This window comes from Eptesicus fuscus, chromosome 7, assembly GCF_027574615.1.
Source record: "Eptesicus fuscus isolate TK198812 chromosome 7, DD_ASM_mEF_20220401, whole genome shotgun sequence".
In the NCBI taxonomy this organism is placed as follows: domain Eukaryota; kingdom Metazoa; phylum Chordata; class Mammalia; order Chiroptera; family Vespertilionidae; genus Eptesicus; species Eptesicus fuscus.
The window spans coordinates 106,066,430-106,072,429 of record NC_072479.1 but is presented as its reverse complement, the minus strand read 5'-3'; positions in this window follow the sequence as shown (position 1 = coordinate 106,072,429).

Here is a 6,000-nt window from a genome sequence, read left to right as displayed (position 1 = left end):
ACCGGGTTTTCTCACTGGCAGTTCCTTCCGAAGGGTCCCCGGCCCGTCACAGGGAAAGGGGCTTCTCTGAGGCAGGAACGCAGATGCGCTGACGCAGAACTGAGGCTCTGAGCTGCGATGGAGCGGCTTGGCCCCCCGCCCCTACCCCTCCGGGCCAGGGTTCACGCTCGTGGTTTGGAGCCCTCTCAGATAACATTACTGGTGTGGGGTTCTCCACTCGGGAGTCCTGGGTGGCCCCGAATGTGCATTTTTTGCACATTAATAGCAGACATTTAGGAAGATCATCTTCTATGCCAAGCACTTTAACCAATTATCTCATTTAATTCTCATAATTCTGGGATGAGAATGTACTTATTATCCCCGGTTTATAGACGTGGAAATGCGGCCTTGGGACACAGCTAGTGACAGGCAGAGCGGGGAGCTGGGCCCCGGAGTGTGACCACGCCCACCTACCCACCGTCCCTGAGTCCTTCTGCGAGCCGAGGTGAGCCAGGGCTGGGCCCCTACCTGTACCCACCCACCCACTCCTTTCGGGAACCCCGAGGGGCAGGTCAGTGTCACGTTCCAGCTGGGGAAACGAGCCTCACCGACGGAAAGCCCCGTCTGACGTCCCGGGAAGGGCCGCCCGCCGAGCCTGGGCTGGAGAGGGTGCCAGCACTGCCCCCCGTCCCCCCAGGCCCCGGCCCTTCTCTTCCCTCTGCAGCCCCGGTCCCTGCCCGGGCATGAGGACACACAGGCGCGGACAGACAGCGGGTCTCCATCCGGTCCCCGGCAGTCCCCGCCCCGGAGCCTCCCAGACCTCGGTGAGGCCGTGGCTGCGCCGGGCGTGGCTCGGGGGCCCTGGGGAGGGGGCAGAAGAGACGGGAGCACGTGCGGCTAAGTCCCCTGCCGGGAGCCCAGATCCCACACCGGTGCTCCTTCCGCTTCTCCCACAGCTCCCGTGCCCGTGGCCCCCAGGGATCGACAGGGGCCCCACCCTGGCCCTCTCCCGGGCTGGCTTGCGTGGCGGGTCCGAGTACAGGCCCGGGAGGCCTCGACCGACAGTGCCCAGGGGCACTTTGCCCTGGCAGCTCCTCCGTCATCACACGACCGGGTCCCGGGGGACCGGCCCCCTGCAGGTCCCGGGGGACCGGCCCCCTTGCAGTCTGGATGCCCTGGGCTTGTCTGAACCGGGTGGACCCGCTCCGGCTGGGCTCCGGCTCCGTGGGAAAGGCGGTTCTGTTCTCTGCGTCTCAGGTCCTCGTCTGGGAGGAAGGGGGCGATGACACATCACAGAGCGCGGGGGTCAGTCACATGGCACCCGGAGTCCGTGTGCTGGGCTCAGGGAGCCGCTGCCCCAGGGGCTGGGATTCCGCTGGGCGCGCTGGTTGTTGCTGCAGGCCCACCCCGTCACCACCCCGCACCCGAGGGCGTTCCCCATGGATGTTCAGTGAGAGGGGGAGAGGGAGGGAGAGACAGAGAAACATCGATGTGAGAGAAACACAGCCACTCACAAGCTGAGCACCCCAGGACAGCAGGACCCCGAGTGAGAGACTAACGCGTGGCGGGCTGGGTCCCGGCCGGTGCCAGGAAGGCCGATGGCGGCCAGTCCTGTCCTCCAAGGTGTGTTTGCCGAGCCCCTGGGAACCTGGGCGCGGTTCGTCCATTGGAGGGAGGCCCAGCAGCGTTCTCCGGGGCTTTGGGCTGCCCCAGCCCCAGCGGTGGGCAGCGGTGGTCTCTCCGGCCCTGTCAGAGCAGACGCGGGTGGAAAGCTTCCCCCGTGGCCAGACAGAAAGGCCCACCGAAGGGCGGCACTCCAGCTGCCCGCGCCCACCGCGCCCACCGCGCCCACCGCGCCCACCGCTGGGGCCGTGGCCGCCAGGCAGCTCTCCTTCATTTGGCAAACGGTAAGGAAGGCGGCCCCAGACCCAGGACGGTGACACGGACCGTGCCAGCTCTGCGCAGAGGGGTGGCCAGGTCTCAGCGAGGGGGCAGCGCGAACCTGCGGACGGGGTGGGCCAGGGTGTGGGGCAGGCCTGGGCCCGGGCTGGGCGGGGTGAGCCCAGAGGAGGGCCCCGCGGCCGCCTCGCCCTCACCCTCCCGCTCTCGCTCGGCTTTGCAGCTCCCTTCACCCCTGTCTTTCAGGACCCGACGCGGTGCAGACGGCGGGGGAGATGCCACTTCTGGGAAATGCACTCTGGAGGCTCGCTCCATTCCCCCCACCCCTCCCCACCCCGCCCGACGTCCCCACCCGTGACCACGAGAGGAGCGTGGGCCCAGCCTCCAGCCCCTCTTCCCCCCCGCCCTACACACACACACACACAGGCCTCCTCTAGGGGCCTGCAGAGACGCGAGGCGCACGTGCAAGCACGGTGGCTGGGACTCTGGAGCCTGCAGAGGCGGGTGCACGCGAGGCAGAGACGCCACCTGCTGGTAGACAAGCGCACAGCAGGCAGCGACACTTGCTGGTTGCAGGTGTGTTAGGGCCCAGCCTTTGCTGTCAGGACACGGCGAGCGGGGGCGGCTGGGGGGGGGAGGGAGCATCTGTTTTTTCCTGCACATTCCCATCAGCCCATACGAGTTACCTCATGCTCCATGCAGTCAGCCCCACCGCCCCGTCCCAGCAAACCCTTCAGTGTGGCACACACAGCAGTGTCCTGTGTACACCCTGGGGGCAGGTACAGTGTTTCTGATTCCTGCCATGGGGCTGGCCCGTGGGGTGGTGGGGCGCTCACTGGAGGGGGGCGGGGACGAGCAGGGCTTTGGGCTCAGGCCATCTCCTTGTAAACCACGCCCCACTCCCATGTGTGACCTGGCGAGCCGGGAACTGCTCTGGCTCCAGCCTCCTCCTGTGAGAGGAGAAATACCCCGTTTTGTGCCGATTTGTGGGGTGTCTTTAGTGAGCAGTGCATCCCTGGAATCCTAGGGAGCCGTCTGCAGAGATACGCGATGAAGCGAATATTAACTGCACAATCTAGGGAGTGGGTGTTTGGGCCTAGACTGTACGGTGCTTTCCGTTTTCCTGTAGGAGTGAAATTTTTTGTAATAAGATGTAAAAAATAAAAAAGTGAAACAAAACAGAGCCTCTGGGCTGCGTGTGTCTGTGTCAAACCGTAACGGGGCGTTCTGAGGAAGATGGGGAGGGCGACACACCTGGACGCCGGCTCTGCCGTCCAGCCACGCTCAGTCAGAGCCGGCCCGCACCGGGCCTGCGGAGGGTGGTTTTAATCTCGGGGTTCATTTCCCTAAGAACCACAGGGAATGTGCTGTGCCACTGGAGACCAGCAGGGGGCGCGCTCACAGCTGGCCGGTGTCCACAGTTTTCAAGCCTGGCTTTCCTTCTGGAACCTTTTTTATAACGATGCAACATTCCCGGTGAAAGCAAGCCTCGCCACGCCGGCCCGGCGATCCCGGGCGGTGACCGTGTCACTGGCGCCCGCCGCGGCCTCGAGCGTCTCTGTGTGATCCCGCCGCACGCCCCTTGGCTTCTGTGCCTGCTTTTACATCCGTCCGTGTCTCCTGCGAGAGGTGGGGGTCCTGGCAGAGCTTCCCGGACATGAATGAGCCGACCTCGCCTCCCATCTCCCCCCTGACCCTGCCCAATGCGGGGGGTTCACTGCACCCCTGTGCTCCCCAAAGCTGGCGTATCCAGCCCCGGCACCTATGCTCCTAATGGGGTCATCTGGGAGGCGAGGGAGCCAGCTGCCCCGCTGGGTTCCCCCTTTGTGGGCTGCATCGTGTCCCTCCAAAAGATATGACCGCGCCCTGGCCGGTGTGGCTCAGTGGATAGAGCGTCGGCCTGCGCGGTCAAGGGCATGTACCTTGGTTGCGGGCACATGACCAGTAGGGAGTGTGCAGGAGGCAGCTGATCGATGTTTCTCTCTCATCGATGTTTCTAACACTCTCTCCCTCTCCCTTCCTCTCTGTAAAAAATCAATTAAATATATTAAAAAAAAAAAAAAGATATGACCGCGTCCGAACCTCCAGTCCCTCAGACTGGGACCGTGTGAGGAACGGTCAATGCAGGTGTCACTCGGGCTAATCGGATAGGCCTGGTGTCCTCATAAAAAGGGGAGATTTGGGCACAGACCGGCACACAGGGAGAAGCCATGTGGAGACGGGGGGTGGGGGCGGGCAGAGATGGGAGATGAAGCCAGCGGACCCCAAAGATCCCCAGCAGTGACCAGGCGCGGGGTTGGGGGGCTGGCAGCCATGCCCCCCTATGTTCTGGCCTCGACTGTGAGCACCCACACATTTCTGTGGCGTAACCCCCAGCTTGTGGCCCTCTGTCATGGCAGCCCCAGGAACCGGCACACCTGCACCCGGCTTCCCCAGAGGGAGTGTCCTGTCGCTGCTGACGGTCCAGGACAGGCCGCGGCTGCTCACGGAGCGGGGACCTCCCCGACCGGCACCTGCAGGGGCGGAGTGCGTGGCAGGGCGGCAGGGAGCTGCGAGCCCCTGCGGGCGGCAGACACAGCTCCGGGGGCATCTGGGAGCAACCGGGGAGCGAGCGCCCGCCCCGCTGCCTGTCTGACCGGGCAGAGCCCTCTCCGCAGCGTCCTCCTGGCGCAAGACTCACCGAGACCGTCTGCCCGGGCGCCCGGGAGCCCCACACGCAGGAGATGCTAAGGAACCCACTTGCCCGCTCCCTGCGCTCCCAGCGTAACATGGAGAAGCCGGTTTTAGCTGGAGCACCGAGGCTGCCCCTCCCAGCCCCACCTCAAGCTGGGGGCGGGCGCTACTAGGTTAACTCTGGGTGCGAGCCCTGCCCAGCTGGCCCCTGACCACATGCTTTGCCTCTGGGAGCCCGTGTGGGCCCGGCTTGGGAGGGAGGCGGCGACGTCTGTCTTCGGAGTTGGCCTCTCCCTCTCCCTCTCTCCCTCTCTCTCTACCTCTCTCCCCCCTCCCCCTCTCCCTCTCCCTCTCCCTCTCCCTCCCCCTCTCCCTCTCCCTCTCCCTCTCCCTCTCTCCCTCTCTCTCCCTCTCTCTCTCTCTCTTTCGCCTTCACGTTTCTGAAACGCACATCCACCCCTGTTGCTGCCTGGCCATGAGCGCTCGGTTAAGTCCTCCGCCTCCTGGATCTGTCCCTGCCTGGTTCTCGGGCCACAGCCACAGGCCCCCCTCCACTCCCCCCTGAGCTGCCCCAGGCCCGCCCTCCACGTGCCGACCACAGCGGTAACGCCGTCACTTCTCCCTCAGCCCCGGTGCCTGTATGCGCCCGGAGCCCAGCCCCGGTGGGAACCTGGGCCCTGCCAGTCCTCAGGCCCGGTGACATCGGCCAGCGCCCGGTGTGAGCAGGGGCAGGACGCGAGCTGCGCTTAGTGGGGGGTGGGGGGGGGGGTAGGGAGAGCTGGGTGGCCAGCACGGGCCTATCCGGCTGTCGTGGCTAACGATAAACTGCCACCAGTCACCGGCCCTGCGCATCGGGCCCTCAGGAAACCCCCGGGGAGGAGGGGTGCCTGGCAGAACCCAGTCATCCTGGGCCTTGGAGCTGGAGACCCCATTACTGCAGACACCCCCCAAGTGCAAAGCACCCCCCTTCACCGCCCTCTGGCAAACTCCAAGTCGCTCTTCAGGACGAGCCCACGGCCAGTTGTCCCTGATCTGCATCCGTCCATCTTCCGTCCGTCACAGAGTCACTGCCCGGGCAGCCACCAGCGGGTCTCCCAGCCCGCCCTGCAGCGGGGCGGTCTCATGACGGAAGCCTGCCCGTGGATGTGACAGAGGGAACACCTTCCCCAGTCTCACAGCGGGGAGCACAGACCCCCTCCCCCCTCCCTGCTGCCCGAGGGACGTGGGGGGCAGCGGGGCCTCCTGGGGGCGCAGGCGGAGAGACAGCACCCAGCACCGCGGTGCGCCGCTCACCTTGGGGTTTCACAGAAACACGAAACGAACTTGTTTTGCTGAAGCCACGCCTGTTTTGGGTCTGTTACCAGGAGTGGGTGGGTGGGGGGGCTCCACCCCGGGTCCCCACTGCCCAAGGCGTGAGCTGGGCCTACCACTCAGCGCGCACCTCCGGCT